Consider the following 20,350-nt stretch of genomic DNA (forward strand, 5'->3'; position numbering starts at 1 on the left):
TTCTTATAGTTACTGAATGAATCTCTGTTAACTAGCTAATTAGTAGCATATAAATATTACGTATTTGTACAGTACTTTATGTTTGCAGAGGGTTTTCACATATTTTATTTTGGTTACCCTTATCAAACCCTGTGAGATAAGTATAATAGATTTTAAAACATAAAATCATAGGGGCACCTGGCTGGCTCAGTTGGTAGAGCATTCAACTCCTGATCTCAGGGTTATGAGTTTGAGCCCTCCATTAGGCACAGAGATTAATTAAAAAGAAATCATAGAATTGAAAGGAACTACAGAATTCACCTAGTCAACACTTCAGTTTGCAGGTAGGGATTCTCTCTATAGTATCCCTGACATCTGATTAGTTAGCTTCTGTTATAATTTCTTTAGCAATAGAAAATTATCAAAGGCTTATGAAGAATAAACAAAATTGAGTGTTTTCTTAAATAAGATCAGGAAAATGGAGCAATAGAAAATTTTACCTCTATCAGCTATTTTGTTTATTGAGAATTTATTTTTTTTAAGATTTCTTTACTTATTCACAAGAAGGTTGGGGTTAGAGAGAAAAAGAGAAAGAGAGAGAGAGAGAGAGAAAGAGGCAGAGATACAAGCAGAGGGAGAAGCAGGCTCCATGCAGGGAACTCGACGTGGGACTCGATCCTGGGTCTCCAGGATCAGGCCCTGGGCTGAAGGCGGCGCTAAACTGCTGAGCCATCCAGGCTGCCCTGTTTATTGAGAATTTAATATGTGTCAGGTACTGTCTTTATGTACATGATCTCATTTAATCCTTAAAACAACGTTAAACTAAGTTGCGCCAGATGCTTAATTGGAATATTTTACTTAAAACTTTTCTCAAATTATTTAATGACCTTTAAATTTTATTTATATGAAGCACCTCTGAGAGTCCATGTTAAGTAGAAGACATGGCTAAAGATATGATTATTCTCATTCTATAAATGTGAAAAATGAGTTAAATCAACTAGTCCTACTTGGGAAGTAATGGGGCAGGACTAAGAACACACACCTTCAGTCTTTTCATCCAAAATTAATTCCATTCCAGTTAGAACAAATTATTTTAAGATTTGTGTGGAATCAGAAAAGACCCCGAATAGCCAGGGGAATTTTAAAAAAGAAAACCATAGCTGGGGGCATCACAATGCCAGATTTTAGGTTGTACTACACAAAGCTGTGGTCATCAAGACAGTGTGGTACCGGCAGGCACAAAAATAGACACATAAATCAATGGAACAGAATAGAGAATCCAGAAGTGGACCCTCAACTTTATGGTCAACTAATATTCGATAAAGGAGGAAAGACTATCCACTGAAAGAAAGACACAGTCTCTTCAGTAAATGGTGCTGGGAAAATTGGACATCCACATGCAGAAGAATAAAACTAGTCCACTCTCTTTCACCATACACAAAGATAAACTCAAAATGGATGAAAGATCTAAATGTGAGACAAGATTCCATCAAAATCCTAGAGGAGAACACAGGCAACACCCTTTTTGAACTTGGCCACAGTAACTTCTTGCAAGATACATCCACAAAGGCAAAAGAAACAAAAGCAAAAATGAACTATTGGGACTTCATCAAGATAAGAAGCTTTTGCACAGCAAAGGATACAGTCAACAAAACTAAAAGACAACCTACAGAATGGGAGAAGATATTTGCAAGTGACGTATCAGACAAAGGGCTAGTTTCCAAGATCTATAAAGAATGTATTAACCGCAACACCAAAGAAACAAACAATCCAATCATGAAATGGGCAAAAGACATGAACAGAAATCTCACAGAGGAAGACATAGACATGGCCAACATGCATATGAGAAAATGCTCTGCATCACTTGCCATCAGGGAAATACAAATCAAAACCACAATGAGATACTACCTCATACTAGTGAGAATGGGGAAAATTAACAAGGCAGGAAACCACAAATGTTGGAGAGGATGCGGAGAAAAGGGAACCCTCTTACACTGTTGGTGGGAATGTGAACTGGTGCAGCCACTCTGGAAAACTGTGTGGAGGTTCCTCAAAGAGTTAAAAATAGACCTGCCCTATGACCCAGCAATTGCACTGTTGGGGATTTACCCCAAAGATGCAGATGCAATGAAACGCCGGGACACCTGCACCCCGATGTTTATAGCAGCAATGTCCACAATAGCCAAACTGTGGAAGGAGCCTCGGTGTCCATCGAAAGATGAATGGAGGGGTGCCCCGGTGGCTCAGTGGTTTAGCGCCTGCATTCAGCCCAAGGTGTGATCCTGGAGACCCGGGATCGAGTCCCACGTCGGGATCCCTGCATGGAGCCTGCTTCTTCTTCTGCCTGTGTCTCTGCCTCTCTCTCTCTCTCTCTCTCTCTCTCTCTCTCTCACTGTCTCCCTGAATAAATAAAATCTTTAAAAAAAAAAAAGAAAAAAAAAAAAAAGAAAGATGAATGGATAAAGAGGATGTGGTTTATGTATACAATGGAATATTACTCAGCCATTAGAGATGACAAATACCCACCATTTGCTTCAACGTGGATGGAACTGGAGGGTATTATGCTGAGTGAAATAAGTCAATTGGAGAAGGACAAACATTATATGGTCTCATTCATTTGGGCAATATAAATAATAGTGAAAGGGAATAGAAGGGAAGGGAGAAGAAATGTGTGGGAAATATCAGAAAGGGAGACAGAACATGGAAGACTCCTAAGTCTGGGAAACGAACTAGGGGTGGTGGAAGGGGAGGAGGGTGGGAGGGGGGTTGAATGGGTGACGGGCACTGAGGGGGGCACTTGACGGGATGAGCACTGGGTGTTATGCTGTATGTTGGCAAATTGAATACCAATAAAAAATAAATTTATTATTTAAAAAATTAAAAAATAAAGTCCAACATTTATTTTTTGGGGTTTACCACACCTAAATAAAGGAGTGAAAATTATTTATTCAAAGAAAAAATAATAATTCCATTCCACAATGCAAAGTAGGTAAGCTACAATGCATTTTAAAAGAAATATTTTTAAAGTCCCTTAAATTTGCAACAAAAATAAAACTATTTGGGATATAATAATAGTGTTTAATACAGCCAACTCTGAGTTGAATGAGAGTTTAAAAAAATATGGAATTCAGAACTTTTACAAATAAACAAACTACTGACCTACATGAATCTATGTAGTGTTTGGTCATTCCAACTACTGACATACTTAAGGGTTTCTACAAAAACTGGCATAAGCAGACAAATCTTTGACGCCAGTGAATAACTGTGGAAGATAAGGAAAAATGTGAAAAATCTAAATTTAAATGAACTTTACCACAGATTATGTATACTTATTAGTAAGTATAGTCTATGGAAAATCATAGTGGACAAAGCTTTTACAAAAATCACATCTTGCTCACATATCTCTATATCAAAATCTGCTCAACTCATCACATCATATCAACATAGCTTACCACTGGTAATATTAATCTTAACACCGGGTTAAAACAACATTTGCCAGGTTTCTCTATACTCTTTAATTTGGAAGTGAGTCAGCCTTCAAGACAAAGATGGAGTTCACTTCATCTCCTGGAAGAGAGCACTGAACTTCAGGGTATTTTAAAAATTTATAGGCCCAGTGTAGTCATTTGGAGAACATTCTATAAAACACCTAACCAGAGCTCCTTAAGGCCGTCAAAGTCATAGGAAACAATGAAAGAGTAAGCAACTGTCACAAACCAAAAATAGACTAAGGAGACATATCATTAAATATAGTATGCCATCCTGCAACAGGAAAAAGACATCAGTGAGAAAACTATGAAATCCAAATTAAGTCTGAAGTTTAATTAACAGTAATTTAATAAACAGTAATTAAAGCTGGTTTCTTAGTTTTTATCATGGTGATGTTAATATTAGGGGAAACTGGGAAAGAGGTAGATGGGAACATTATCTTAGCAGCTTCCTGTGTATCAAAAATTATTCAAAACAAAGGAATATATATTTTTTAAAAATCTGCTCAAGGCTATTCATTACCTTACTGACCAGCTGCTACAATTCTACATTTCTTCAATCCACTCCAGCCATACTGGCCTCCTTGTTAAGTCCTCAAACACACCAATCATGCCATCACATCAGACCATCAGTTTATATGATCAGGGCCAAAGCAGGATAGTAAAGCTTCTTTTTTAGATATGTGAATTATAGAGATGACACTCTCAAACAAACAACTTTAAAACAGTGATATTTTTAAATATGGAGAGTTCTATATCTAAAACTAATTTCTCAGGTTCAGTAGCATATGTTACTCAAACAATAATGGTGCCAAAACATATTCTTTAATTTTAGATTTTAACTTGGAAGACCAAAGCCTAAAAGCTAGTTTTTAATTCTGATGGTCATACTAAAATCTAGGAATTCTAAGAAATACTGTACAGCATCTGGCATGGTATCTCATCTTTACCTACAGCTAAGCATCACAAACTCAAAGTATTCTTGCTTCAGCAAGCCAAATGCTTCCAATATATCACATTCCCACTCACTATCAAACTCTTTTAAGCACCAGACAAGTTGCTAAAAATGAAATAAAATGGGTTCTCAGAAGCAAAAAATGATTTTATTACAACTGAAATCCAAGATACACAGTACAGCTCAGGTGAACTAAAAACTATCAAGATAACTGGAATTACTAACAGAGCTGTGCCAATTTATATGTTCTTGCGGCAGGTTTTTTTTTTTTTTAAGTTTTATTCATTCATTCATTCATTCATGAAAGACACAGAGAGGGAGGCAGAAAGAAGCAGGCCTTCTGCAGGGGGCCCGATGTGGGACTCAATTCCAGGACTCCAGGATCACGCTCAGAGCCAAAGGCAGATGCTCAACCACTGAGCCACCCAGGCATTCCCTGCTGCAGGTCATTATAATAGCTAAAAAGCCTGATAAATGTCATTCATTTACTCAACTAATATTTACTAAGGGCCTGCAAACACACACCACAGGATGATCCCTTTTTGTATTGTGGGGCACAGAAAGATATATAGCCCAGTGGCCACCCTCAAGTAGTATGTCCATTAAATAATTAAAACACTACTCCGGGGATCCCTGGGTGGCGCAGCGGTTTGGCGCCTGCCTTTGGCCCAGGGCGCGATCCTGGAGACCCGGGGTCGAATCCCACATCGGGCTCCCGGTGCATGGAGCCTGCTTCTCCCTCTGCCTGTGTCTCTGCCTCTCTCTCTCTGTGTGACTATCATAAATATATGAAAAAAAAATTAAAAAAAAAAACACTACTCCGATTTTCAAGTTATATATAGTATTTTGCTTGATCAGGTTTGGCAGGTGTTACTATCTCTATTTACTAGATAAGAAATTTTTAGTTGAGGGACTCCTGGGTGGCTCAGTGGTTGAGTGTGTCTGCCTTTGGCTCAGGGCATGATCCTGGTCCAGGGATCAAGTCCCACATCAGGCTTCCTGCATGGAGCCTGCTTTTCCCTCTGCCTATGTCTCTCTGCCTCTCTCTCTGTCTCTCATGAATAAATAAATAAAATCTTTTTTTTTAAAGAAATTTTTAGTTGAAAGAGGCTGAGAATCTTGCTCAATTATACAGAGCAAGTGGCAGAACAGTAGAGTTCTAATCTATAGGAAATTGGAGGAGGGAGAAATTACTCCTAGCAAGACCAGTAACTTTTGTCTCCACTGGCTCGTATTTTTGCACTTTGAATTTGCTTTATAGGCTTAATCTTCAACAGACTTAGTTCTGCCCCAAATCCAAAAGATTTCTCTCATAGCCATACCACCAACTTTCTCCCAAATCAGCTGCTTGTCTAGGAGAATTTACCAGCTCTTATATCATGATTAAAAGCATTGGCTTCTGGGATGTCTGGGTGGCTCAGTGGTTGAGAGTCTGCCTTTGGCTTGGGTCGTGATCCCAGAGTCCTGAGATCAAATCCCACACTGGGCTCCCTGCAGGGAGCCTGCTTCTCCCTCTGCCCATGTCTTTGCCTCTCTATGTGTCTTACACAAATAAATAAAATCTTTAAAAAAATAAAAAATAAAAATGTAAAAGCATTGGCTTCTAGTTATAAAAAAAGTCACAGAGATGAAAAGTTCAGCATAAGGAATATAGTTGATAATATTATAATAATGCTGTATGGTGACAGATGGCAACTACGCTATTTGTGGTGAGTACTGAGTAATGTACAGAACCGTTGAGTCAATATGTTATACATCTGACACTAATATAATATTGTATGGGGCACCTAGGTGGCTCTGTTGATTAAGCATCTGCCTTCAGCCAGGCTGTGATCCCCAGATCCTGGGATCAAGCCTTATGACAGGCTCCCTACACATCATATAATAATATATATATACTATATATAAATAAGGTTTCACCTCTTGAGAATGTTAGTCTCTTGAGGAGGATACACTAGTTAAACAGATAAAATGTAAGATAGACATATGCTGGGTATAATAGAAATACCAAAGATAGCTAAGAAAGTTTCCTCTAAAAAAAAAAAAAAAAAAGAAAAAGAAAGTTTCCTCTAAGAGGTGATATCTATTAGCTCTTTAAAATATGTTTTGCTTTGCTTCTTCAGTTCAGCTTTCTCTTTCCCTTCAGGGCAAAAAAAAAAAAAAAAAGCCAACTAACATTCATTAAACTTTTACAATATTCTAGTAAATGTTCAACTAACAGTTGACACCATTTTTAGTGCTTCACATTTTATGACTCATATAATCTTCAAAACAATTCTATGAGATAGATACTACTACAGTTGAGGAAACTGAAGCACAGAAAATATAAGTAACTTGCCAAAAGATCACATGATTTAAAATTGGGCATTTGAAAAAATCCTAAAAGAGTGCACTGGCAGTAATTTCTCTGACAGCAGCAGCAACATTTTTCTAGATCTGCCTCCTAAAGCAAGGGAAACAAAAGCAAAAATAAACTACTGGGACTACATCAAAATAAAATAAATTTAAAAAAGACAACTTACTCTGAATGGGAAAAGATATTTGCAAATGATATATCCAATAAGAGGTTAGTATCCAAAATATATAAAGAACTTATACAACTCAACATATAACAAAAAACAAATAATCTAATTAAAAATAGGCAGAAGACATGAACACACATTTTTTCAAAGACGATATCTAGATGGCCAACAACAGACACATTGAAGAGATGCTCAATATCACTCATCATCAGGGAAATACAAATCAAAAGCCACAATGAAAAAAAAAAAAGCCACAATGAGCTATCACCTCAAACCTGTCAGAATGGTTAATATCAAAAACACAAGAAACATGTGCTGGTGAGGATGTGGAGAAAAAGGAATCCTTGGGCACTGCTCATGTGAAGACCCTGGTGCAGTCACTGTGGAAAAACAGTATGAAGGTTCCTCAAAATATTAAAAGTAGAATTACCATATGAACCAGTAATTCCACTACTGGGTGTTTACCCAATGGATACAAAAACACTAATTCTAAAAGATACACACACTCTTATTTCTTTTTAAAAAATATGTATTTGAGAGTGAGCAAGTGAGCATTAGGGAAGGAACAGAAGGAGAGGGAACGAAAGAATCTCACGTAGACTCCGTGCTGAGTGTGGAACGCAATGCAGGCCTTGATCCCATGACTCTGAGGCCATGACATGAGCCAAAATAAGAGTTGGTCACTCAACGAACTAAAGCACTTAGGTGTCCTGTACCCTAATATATTTCTAATATGTGTCATGTTAAATTTCAAAAAATAAAAATCCCACTGTGGATTCATAATCTCAATGTGGCTTATACAATGGATTGCAATTCATATCATCTGTAGTCTGAAAAACTTTATGCTAAGAGTTTAACTGAGGAGCGCCTGGATGGCTCAGTTGGTTAAGCATCTGCCTTTGGCTCAGGTCTCGGTCCTAAAGTCTTGGGATCAAGCCCTGCATGGGGCTCCTTGCTTGGCAGGGAGCCTGCTTCTCCCTCTCCCTCTGATTGCCACTCTCCCTGCTTGTGCTCTCTTTCTCTAATAAATAAATAAAATAATTGGAAAAAAAAAGAATTTAGTTGAAAGTTGTCCTAGACTGGTAATATCACTAGAATACCCAATAGAAGCAAACTCAAAATCTTTAAAAAATATAAAAATAAATAAAAAGATTTTATTTATTTATTCATGAGAGGCAGAGAGAGAGACTCCTCCCTGCAAGGAGCCTGATGTGAGACTTGATCCCAGGACCCAGGGATTATTACCTGAGCCAAAGGCAGACACTCAGCCATTGAGCCACTCAGGTACCCCTGTATTTCTTTAGATATAGAAAACTATGTGTTCACACTGATATCTCTCATCCCAGTAACTAGAAAGCCATTCTAGGTTTCTTTCTTTCCTTATCTTTTATTCCAAAAGTTAAGAAGCCTGGCTCCTGTTATCCTTAATATTTACCTATTTGAACAATCCTCCTATACATAATGAATACCCCAAAACCATCATCCCACCCCACTCTGCACCAGTACTCTTCTCACCCTGATTAGACCCTAATATACCTCACTTGACCAGTACAGCTTCCACCCTCTATAATACTCTCCCTACCCTAGTTTAGCCTCTAACATCTATAATGTGACAATACTACCACCTTCCCACATGGATTCCCTCCTCACCACACTCAGGTTCCCCACCAGACCCTGCCACCTTTAGACACCCTCCTTACTCTACTCAGGCTCTGACAATCAATGACAGAATGCCCTCCCTCACAACCTATGCCAAGATGTTCCCCATGTGGACACCTCTCTCCCTGTTGGGGCTCTGACATCCCACAACAAAATAGAGCTATTGCTTCTATGATCTTACACAAGTATCTTTCCCCCATGCCAGGCTACTCTTCTTTTCCATTTTTTTTTTAAGATTTTATTTATTAATTTGAGCAACTGAGAGCATGAGAAAATACAAGCAGGGGGAGCAGAGTACAAGCAGGGGGAGAAGTAGAGGAAGACGGAGAAACAGACTCCCTGCTGAGCAGGGAGCCCAAAGTGGGGCTCCAGCCCAGGACCCTGGGATCATGACCTGGGCCAAAGGCAGACGCTTAACCAACTGAGCCACCCAGGTGCCCCTCAGGCTACCGTTCTACACAGATGTTCTCCTTACTCTACTTGGGTCACCTTTCTACATGGATACTTGTCAATGCAGATACCCTCAATACCCGGCATCAAACTGCCCCTCATATGGATATTCTTACCTCAATCATGCTTCAACTGTTGGAAATCACACAGAGTATGTTCTCATACCACAGTATGAACTTAGGCCAAAAATCAATATTTAGGAGATAACTAGAAAATCACCATTTGTTTGAAAATTATATAATTTGCTTCCAAATGACCCATGGCTCAAAATGTAATTATAGCAGAAAATAGAAAATAGTTTTGACTAATGATAACTAAAACAGTACATACTGGGCATCTGGTGGTCTCAGCCCATAGAGCGGCAACTCCTGATCCCAGTGCTGTAAAACTGAGCCCCCATGTTGGATGTAGAGATTATTTAAGAAAAAAAAAAAGCTATATTAATTAACATACTAAAAGAAATACATAGTTCTAAATATATTGGAAAAGAAGAAAGGCTAAAAAAAAAATCAATGTTCTAAGCATTTATCTCAAGAAGATAAAGAATAAGGGTGCCTGGGTAGCTCAGTCGGTTAAGCATCTGCTTTTGGCTCAGGTTGTGATCCCAGGGTCCTGGGATCGAGTCCCGCATAGGGCTCCCTGCTCAGCGGGGAGCCTACTTCTCCCTCTCCCTCTGCCTACTGCTCCTCCTGCTTGTGGTCTCTCTCACTCTCCCTCTGTCATACAAATAGATAAAATTTTTAAAAAAGAAGATAAAGAACAGAAAATTAAACCTAAAAAGGTAGAAGGAAATAATAAAGAAAAATTTAAAAAACTAAATATACAACAAAAAAGATCAACAGACTATGAATAGACTAATAAAAAAAGACTAATAAGTTTTACGAACTCTGGTGTGGAAAAAGGAGAAAGCATAAATCATCAATATCAGGAATAAAAAATGGTACAGCATTACAAATCATATCGATTCAAAAATATCCAACAGGATTCTAAGAAAAACCTTTGCCAATAACTTTAAAAATTGATAACAGGGGATCCCTGGGTGGCTCAACGGTTTAGTGCCTGCCTTCAGCCCAGGGCATGATCCTGGGGTCCCGGGATCGAGTCCCACATCGGGCTCCTTGCATGGAGCCTGCTTCTCCCTCTGCCTGTGTCTCTCCTCCTCTTTCTCTGTGTCTCTCATGAATAAAAAAATAAAAATCTTTTTAAAAAAATAAAAATTGATAACATACTGTTAGAAAAATATATCAAATTGTCTATAAGAAGATATAGAATAGAAATTCTGAGTAATGGACGCCTGGGTGCTCAGTGGTTGAGCGTCTGCCTTTGGCTCAGGGCGTGATCCCAGGATCCAGGATCGAGTCCAATGTCAGGCTCCCTGCAAGGAGACTGCTTTTCCCTCTGCCTGTGTCTCTGCTTCTCTCTCTCTGTGTCTCTCATGAATAAATAAATAAATCTTAAAAAAAAAAAAAAGAAAGAAATTCTGAGTAAGACCTTATTTGTTAAAGAAATAGAATCCATAGGGTGCCTGACTGGCTCAGTCCATAGAGCATGTCTTGATCTTGAAGTCATAAGGTCAGGCCCCATGTTGGTGGTAGAGTACGAATGTATGTATTTATTTATTTAAAGATTTTATTTATTCATGAGAGACACAGAGAGAGAGAGAGAGAGAGAGAGAGAGAGAGGCAGAGACAGAGGCAGAGGGAGAAGCAGACTCCATGCAGGAAGCCCAATGTGGCACTCGATTCCAGGACTCTGGGATCACACCCTGAGCCAAAGGCAGACATTCAACCGCTGAGCCGCCCAGGCATCCCTAGAGTTCACTTTTAAAATAAGTAAATAAAATTTTTAAAAAGTTAGAAAAATAGGGACGCCTGGGTAGCTCAGCAGTTGAGCATCTGCCTTCTGCTCAGGGCATGATCCCGGGGTCCTGGGATCAAGTTCTGCATCAGGTTCCCCACAGGGAGCCTGCTTCTCCCTCTGCCTCTGTCTCTGCCTGCCTCTCTCTCTCTCTCTTTCTCCCTCTCTCTCTCATGAGTAAATAAAATCTTTAAAAAAAATAGAAAAATAGAAATTGAATCCATAACTAAATGTCTTCCTACAAAAAAAAGGCCAGGCCAGGTGGCTTTAACAATTAAGTAATATTTAAGAAAAAAAGAACACCAATCTTATACAAACTTTTTAGAGAATAGAAAAAAGAGGAAATAGGTCTCAATTCCCTTTATAAAGCATAACTTAGAAACCAAAATGCAACAAAATTAAGACATTAAAAGAAAATACAAGCTTTCCTCACTAATTAACATAGATATAAAAACCCAAAAGACAATATTAGCAAACTAAATAATACACCACAACTAAGTTAAAATTATTCCAAGACACAATTATTAATTTAAATTTGGAAAATCAGAGTGCTTGGGTAGCTCAGCTGGTTAAGTGTCTGACTCTTGGTTTTGGATCAGGTCATGATATCAGGGTCATGAGATCCGGCTTGGTGTTGGACTCCATGCTCAGCCCAGAGTCGGCTTCCCCTTTCATCTCCCTTTGGTCCTCCCCCACACTTGAGTACTCTTTAGCTCTCTCTCTAAAATAAATAAATCTTTTTTAAAAATAAAAAAAAATTAAATTAGAAAATCAATTTTCATGACCCTGGAGTAGCAAAATTTTCCTAAACAGGACGCAAAACTCTAACCTTCGGGCAGGCCGGTTTATCACCGACTTTAGCCCAGGGCCTGATCCTGGAGACCCAGGATCAAGTCCCATGTCAGGCTCGCTGCATAGAGCCTGCTTCTCCCTCTGCCTGTGTCTCTGCCTCTCTCTCTCCCTCTGTGTGTCTCTCCTGAATAAATACAATCTTAAAAAAAAAAAAACTCTAACCTTCAAGGAAACTATTGACACATTTGACTCTATCAAAGCTAAAAATTTTTGTTCATCAAAATAAAACTTTTTTTAAAAAAAGATTTTATTTATTTATTTGAGAGAGAGTGTGCATGAGCACTGGTGGGGGTGGTGCAGAGAGGGAGAGGGAGAGAATCTCAAGCAGACTACTTGCTGAGAGTGGAACCTGACTTGGGGCTGGATATCATGACCCTGAGATTATGACCTGAGCTGAAACCAAGAGTTGGATACTCAACCAACTGCGATACCCAAGCACCCCCAAGATAAAACTCTCAAAATTATTTTTTAAAAATTAAAGAGACAGAAATGAAGATTTGGAGACACATCTTTGTTAAATATTTTAGAAGTTTGCCTATAAAGGAGAATAATGTGTGATGGATACTATTTGGGAGAGATGGGAGACACTAGAGAGATACTATTTTTAAGATGGGAGACACTAGAGAGATACTTTTAATGCTGACAGTAAAGATTCAGTAAAAAAAAAAAAAAAAAAAAAAAGATGAAGAAAAAGTAAAGATGCGGAAGAGACACTAACCAAAAGAATTAGTTCTCTAAGAAAGCAGAAAATGAAAAAAAAAAAAAGAAAGAAAGAAAGAAAAAAGAAAAAAAAAAAAAAGAAAGCAGAAAATGTTGAAATTTAGGTCATATGTAGGGGGGCCAGTCTTTGAGAGAACAGTAGAAGATGGATGCAGATCAGGTGAGCTTATAAAAGAAGAAATTTTCATTTGATAGCTCCTTATATTCTCTATGAACTATAAAGCAAGCTGCAGTAAGGAAGGAGGAGAGAACATCAGAAGGTCTGAGCAAATAAAGTTGAAATCATGGAATGAAGGAGAGTGAACTTACTAAAGAAAATGTTAGTGACTACTCATTTGAGGTTGTTTATCATGATTTTATAGTGATTCTACAAACCTGTTATGGAATTTTTTTTAGTGATGCTCAATTGTTTGTATGTGGTCCCTGAGAAAGTGAGGGGCCTAGGGTTTTGCTAAGCAGATGGTATAGAGAGAAGGGCAAATGACCTGATGGTATTTACAAGAGCATGACTATAAGGAAGAATGGTAAAATCTAGGTTGCATAAATTTGTAAGTAAAAGTAAAAGAAAATCAACAGAATGCAGGTATTAATGAAATCAAAGAATGACTGCAATAGTGTACCTGAACAAATGTATTTGGAGAATGGAAGGGTGTGGCTAATGAATGAGATGTATGAATTAGTAATTTTGGAGGCAGGACAATTACTGGTAATGACAAGATTTGGGGGCAGAGGTAATACTCTGACAGCTGAGAGATGGAAAATGGTAAGAACTGAAGCTAAGATGATCTTTGCTCAATAACAGCTAAACTGCTATTTTTCATGCGAGTAATAGAAGGCAAATTCATATGTTAAGGATTGTTAAGGAATTACCTTCCAACAGAAGCAAATTCAAATTGATCTATAAATATATATCAGACCAGTTAATACCATGCAAATGATATAATAGTAGATGATGCAAAAAGGGGAAAGAGTGGAGCCTGGCTGGCTCAGTCAGTGGAGCATGTGACTCTTGATCTCAAGGTTGTGATTTTGAGCCCCACATAGGGTATAGAGATTATTTAGAAATAAAATCTTTTAGGGCAGCCCAGGTGGCTCAGCGGTTTAGCGCCGCCTTCGACCCAGGGCCTGGTCCTGGAGACCCGGGATCGAATCCCACGTCGGGCTCCCTGCATGGAGCTCTGCCTGTGTCTGCCCCTCCCTCTCGCTCCCTCCCTCTCTCTCTCATGAATAAATAAATAAAATCTTAAAAAAAATAAAATATTTTAAAAAGGGGGGTAGGAATAAAGTCATCCCATTATATATGAACTAAAGTTACCTGCATAACATTTTTCCTCAGAGTATAATAATTAAAAGTTGATAATCATCCCTTCCAGTTTGATATATGTAATAATAAAAACAAACTAAGTTATACTTGATGTACCACAAGCACTGTAAAAGTTTAAGTGATCATTACTATTTGCTCCTTAACATGTGGCAAAAGGTGTTTGCTGGCTAACAATTCATCACAACCAGTACCATTTCAAAGAAGAGGCGCTAGGATTTTTGGCAGTGCAAATTTTATATCTACTTGCTGAACAAGTGAGAAATGTCTCAATCTCAAATTATCTTACTGTACTTCAACAATTTTAAAGTTTTGGTTTATATATGGAACTGAAAAGAAGAAAAAGGTTTTATGTCAGTTTTAAACTGCCATCTTCATTGTTTTGGTTATAACAGCATTAATATGCTCATTATAAAAATCATAAGTGTAAGAATAAAACTCTAGCTGTTGTTCTAACATAAAATCACATAGATAAGACATACAAAATGTAAAATCAACATAATTTTTTTGAAATTTAGTTGAGCTATCAATTTTTACTCTGTTCCTAGTGATTTTAATAGTTTCTCACTGTATCTGAATTGTTTATCATTTTATCTAGTTTAAGCATCATAGCTATGGTCTCCCTGACCTTCCCACTAACTACAGTGAGAAGAGTAGGCACACTATTTGTTAGTTAACTAAGGTAAAGACATTAACCCTGCTTGTTTTGGACAAGAACAAAGGCTAATTATCAGCCTTCTTGGTAGACAAAATTATACCAGCTTTTCCAGTGGCTTAAGTTCTAAAGTACTTCCTAGTTGTAACTGACTTTTATCATATGACATTTGACTGTACCTGGATGCTAGGGTGGCTATCTTTAAAATAATCAAGTCTGGGGGAAATGTGCATAATATTTAGAAGAAAACAAAAGAGCAGACATCAGCAGGAGGTAGGATAGAAGCATGTGCAGTTTCAAAACATTAGAGATATATTATCTACACAATTTCTTTTTTCTTTCTTTTTTTTTACACACAATTTCTCCTAACTCACTGAGATAGATGGTAAAGGATTCCCTTTGTGTTCATTTTCCTCTGTTTAAGGTTTTCTGTGCTACTGCTATTTTTGCTGGAGTGGAAAGCAAAAGGTATATTCTACTATTCTTATAATAAGCTTCTCTGTTGATTAACAACTATCTGAAAGCACTTCAAGAAAGTCAAGAGAACATTATTGATTTCTCTCTGCTTGGTACTCAATCTGGAAAGCTAAAATAATCTGATATCTTTTTATTAACACCATCGACTATGAAAAAAGTCAATTTTTCAGTTCTCACAGAAACTTACTGAAAAAATCTAATATAAAATCATTTCTGCTATCTTGAGATTTTGTTTAAAAAATTGCTCCTGAGTATCAAGAAATCATCTCTCTATATATATTTACATGTTGTTTCAAATATTCTACAGCACCCAAGTTATTTTTGGCATTTGTTTAGTTGTAGAATGCTACATTATCTAACATATGAATGGTGAACAAATGCTTAAGTAGAAAGATTGATTATTCAAAATAACTTTCAAGTATTCACATAAATTTTGTAGTGTAGTCTCATAGTATAGTTTATAAATGATCTATTTAATAAAAAAATCATCCTTTTAACTGCTTTTCTTCACTTTTTTCCTCTCAATGTATTCCATTTATTGACTAACAACACCATGACTTTACTTTATAACACACTTGTCAGTAGTTTGATAAAATTATGTATAATAAAAAGTAATAGTTGGGATCCCTGGGTGGCGCAGCGGTTTGGCGCCTGCCTTTGGCCCGGGGCGCGATCCTGGAGACCCGGGATCGAGTCCCATGTCGGGCTCCCGGTGCATGGAGCCTGCTTCTCCCTCTGCCTGTGTCTCTGCCTCTCTCTCTCTCTCTGTGTGACTATCATGAATAAATAAATAAAATCTTTAAAAAAAAAAAATAAAAATAAAAATAAAAATAAAAATAAAAAGTAATAGTTAAATTAGCAACAAGGAAATAAAATATCAAGGTGGCTCTTGAGTCACTATGGTGCTAAGAAATAATTCCACCATGTGATAACCTACAATTAGCTATTTAAGAGTCAAGATAAATTTAACAAAATAGTAAAGGAAGGCATTATAATAAATTTCTCCCAGCTTTTATTTCTCTAAGGAGGTCTTTGGTGGTAAAATTATTGGAGCAGAAGGCAAAAGGCCCCAATTACCTTAAGTTAGCATATCTGGCCCATGCTGTCTTTCTGCCTTCAACCAATTCCTCTCATGCACCCATTGCTCCAGCCATATGGAACCACTTACATAGTAGAGGTATACACATAATGATGTGTTCTATTGTTTTAGACTAACACTAATTCACAGATGGCCATTTCCTCACCTTGAATTACTCTTCTTTTCTTCTTTATTTAGTCAACAACCCTTTGTGGGCTCTAAAATCTCATTTAAAATTTCATTACCTTCAAGAAGACTTCTTTGACTTCTTTCCTTCCATTTGCATACTTTCATAGCATCTTTTTCATTTATTATACCATAATTATTGATTTACTCATATATTTTCCATTACTCTTCAAGATTCTTGAGGGTAAAGATATAGCATATTCAATTTTATTCTCTATCTCAGCTCTCAGAGTAGTATGGATCTCAATAATGATTATTGTTATATGTACTTGAAATGATTTAAATTCAAGTAAAAATCATCCTAATACTATCAGATCTGGTTCTTAGGAGTCATTATAGGTCTTTAGTACTTTGCTATTCCTTAATGTCTCTTGAAAATACATAATCATGATATATTTTATTTGGGAGATATGATTACCTTTAAGTAATTGAGGGGAAAAAGCATCTATGCAACAGGATGCTTTATTCTGATTTTTAGCAAATAAGAGATAAATATCCAAGTTGCTCATTTTATTAGTCATATTTTCATATTTCAATTATTCATAAATATAGATCCATCTATTATAATCTTGAGCCTCTTCCTACTAGTGCTCAATAAAACTGAACAACTTACAGGTAGCCCTAGGCATAAATATGGAGTAGCATGTGTATGTCTATGGATATACATGGAAGAGTTGCAGGGTGATTTATTAAGATTTTAATTTGCATTTTATTCTCCACTCTTTTTTCCCTTCCCCCATTCTAAAGAGGTAACCTAGTCTTTGGGCTCCATTATTTATGGAAGATCTGAGCTACTGAGTGGAAAGCAAAAGTTACTCATGAATAATCTGCCTTCTAAATTTTTTTTTTTGAAGTTTGAGTTAAAGGCAAAGTCTTTAAGGGCTGTCAGAGAGTGGGAAAGAGATTCCTAAACTCAAAGGACAGAAAAAATTCAGCAGTATTAGGAACAGCAGAGATCTGAATTCTATATCTGGGTTGTGCTTCAAGGAAATGATAAGACCACAGAGAAAAATGGCTACATGGAGTACCTTGGGAGGTTATATGCTAGCTAGGTTCTGGGGCTCAAAGTCTCAAAGACTCTTGTGAACAAGCTTGGCCAAAAATAAGTTACATCATCTTATTATAAGGAACACGTGGGCTTATTTATTTATTTATTTAAAATATTTCATTTATTTATTCATGAGAGACACAGAGAGAGAGGCAGAGACACAGGCAGAGGGAGAAGCAGGTTCCATGCAGGGAGCCCAACACAGGACTCCATCCCGGGTCCCCAGGATCACACCCTGGGCTGAAGGTGGCACTAAACCACTGAGCCTCCCGGGCTGCCCACATGGGTTTATTTAATACAGATATTAGTCATGACCATGATAAACTGCAGAGAAGTAGGCCCATCCCACACTTTGTTTTTCTTTTGACAGACTCAAATTCTTGAATTGGGCAGGAGAAATAAAGGAAAGAAACATCATTCTTCTCTATGTGCTCTCAAAATGACTGATATGAATCTCCATCCTACCAGTTTGGGCAATTCAAAGTCAAATTTAATTTATGAGAAATAAAATCATTATATATTCCTTGCATATATGAATTTATAGTATGTTATTCAACTAAATACAATATGGATCTGTATGTTTCTAATATATTTCAATATGTATTTTTCATTGTTCATTATTCTTTGTACTTCATAACCCCTATAGCAGAATGATTGAATTGGTTACATTTTGAAATATAAAGTTTTTCTTTGGAAGCAAAACAATGATGGCTTTACGGGCAGAACTGACTGTGGTTGTCAATTAGAAGTTCATCATCATAAGAAGTAAAATATTGAAAGATATTGAAATATTGAAAGATAAATGTACAATTTGGATTCAGGGACTGCAAACAAAACATCTGAAGGAGTGGGAGAGAAAAAGCAATCTTATTAAGTGTTCCCTAGAAAGACCTAGACATAGACAGAGACTGATGACTCCTTTCAGAAACACTTCACATCCCACATGCTAAGCTAAATGAATGGTATTTTATTAAAACAAACAAACCACTGAAGGATTCCCAGCATCCTTAAATCCGCCCATATTTAAGGCTTATCTGGGAAAGATAAATACCAAATTCAGGGAAGTGGCTACAATGGAAGGGAACAGGTAGACACAAGATTAACGAAAGGTATGTGAGGGGAGGGGCTTCAGCTTGGATCAAGAATGCTGTTTTGCTTTTTTTAATCTTTAAATAAATTTGGCCAAACATTAAATATGACAAATAGGGTCATGGATATTTGAGTGTTTGCTTTGTTATTTCTTCAATACCAGTCTATATTTTTGGAATATTTCAAAATCAAAATCTAGTATAAACATGTATCCTAATTTTTACCTGAATATAAATTTTTTCCTCTGCAGTTTAGAATCAGGATAACTTGATACAGAGTCTAGTGCACTACTGTGCTCAGTAAGTCTTTGCATAGAAAATTTTAAAGGTAATGGAAAAATTATCTGGTTCTTCATTCATTCCTTTCCATATAAAGCAGCTTCATCCAAATGAAAAAAGAATCAACAAAAATAGAGATAGCAAGAGATGTTCACTGGTATAAAATGTGTACTATTTCCACTTCATATAGCCTCACAATTTTTATTTATTTTTTTAAAGATTCATTAGAGAGCACGAGCAGGGCGCGTGGGGGGCAGAAGAGAAGGAACAAGCAGGCTCCTTGCTGAGCAGCCCTGCAGGAAAGGGGAGACTCTATCCCAGGACCCTGGGATCATGACCTGAGCCGAAGGCAGATGCTTAACTGACTAAGCCACCCAGGCGCCCCTACAATTTTTAATTAAGACAGATTCATTAAGATAATACACATAAATCCATTTGCAGGGAGGCTAATTGATTCATTCATTTAAAATTTATTTAAATTTAACTATGTGGGATGCCTGGGTGTCTCAGTCAATGACGGACCATGTGTTAAGTATTAAGGATACAGAAATGGATGAAAAAAGGACCTTGTTCTTAAAAAGCTCACAGTCTAAAGAATCCCAACAAAGAACTGACATAAAATGTGATACATGCTATAAAAAAGGAATATACAAAGTGATATGAGATCACTCAGTGAGTACTGGAGAGAATGCTAATTCTGTTTAAGATTGCTGGGAAAGATTTCAGAGATACGGTAACATTTGAGGTCAATAGATAGAAGAAAATGTGTTTCAGGCAGGAATTAAAAAATATGTAGACAGTTGGTCTCCTCATTATTCACTGAGTCTGTATGGGTAAACCACCTACTCACTAAAATTTACTTGTTAACCCTAAAGTCAGTCTTTTAGCAGTCATTCATGGACATACACAGAATGATGAACAATTTAAGTTACCTGAAGCATGGGCAGCCCTGGTGGCACAGCGGTTTAGTGCTGCCTGCAGCCCAGGGCGTGATCCTGGAGACCCTGGATTGAGTCCCATGTCAGGCTTTCTATATGATGCCTGCTTCTCCCTCTGCCTGTGTCTCTGCCTGTCTCTCTGTCTCTATGAATAAGTAAAATAAAAATCTTTAAAAAAAAAAAAAAAAAAGTTACCTGAAGCACATGTTCCCAGCTGAGGTCAAATAAGGTAACACTCACTCTGCCTTCTTGTTTGAGCTTTCATAATGTAAACATTATGAAATGTTTGCAATCTATTTAGTGCCATCTATTTAGCACTTTTCAGTCTATTTAGTGCTACATTTTTCTCATTTTTTTGTGCTTTTTGTGGCTGATTTTGCTGTTTAAAATGGTCCCTAAAAATAGTGCTATCTAGTGTTCCTAAGCACATGAAGGCTGTGGTGTACCTTATGGAGAAAATACATGCATTTAATACCCTTCATTCAGGCATGAGTTATATAGTGTTGTGCATTCAATGTTAATGAATTAGCTACAAGGACGCCTGGGTGGCTCAGCAGTTGAGCGTCTGTCTGCCTTTGCCTCAGGGAGTGATCCTGGAGTCCCAGAATCAAGTCCCACATCAGGCTCCTTGCTTCTCCCTCTGCCTGTGTCTCTGCCTCTCTCTCTCTATGTGTCTCCCATGAATAAATAAATAAAATCTTTTTAAAAAATGAATTAACTATATATCAAATAAGGACCTTTAAGCAGAAACACATATAAATAACAAGGTTGTACTCACTGATTAACAAAAATTTTGTA

The 20,350-nt window shown here is 37.2% G+C and overlaps 1 protein-coding gene across 1 annotated transcript in view; it reads right to left on the reverse strand.

Moving 5' to 3' along the window:
• The window catches only part of PPM1E (protein phosphatase, Mg2+/Mn2+ dependent 1E), a 215,773-nt gene that overhangs the window by 58,249 nt on the left and 137,174 nt on the right, over positions 1-20,350 (reverse strand). The gene's annotated exons all lie outside the window — the stretch shown is intronic.

Source organism: Canis aureus, chromosome 16 (assembly GCF_053574225.1).
Source record: "Canis aureus isolate CA01 chromosome 16, VMU_Caureus_v.1.0, whole genome shotgun sequence".
Classification (NCBI taxonomy): domain Eukaryota; kingdom Metazoa; phylum Chordata; class Mammalia; order Carnivora; family Canidae; genus Canis; species Canis aureus.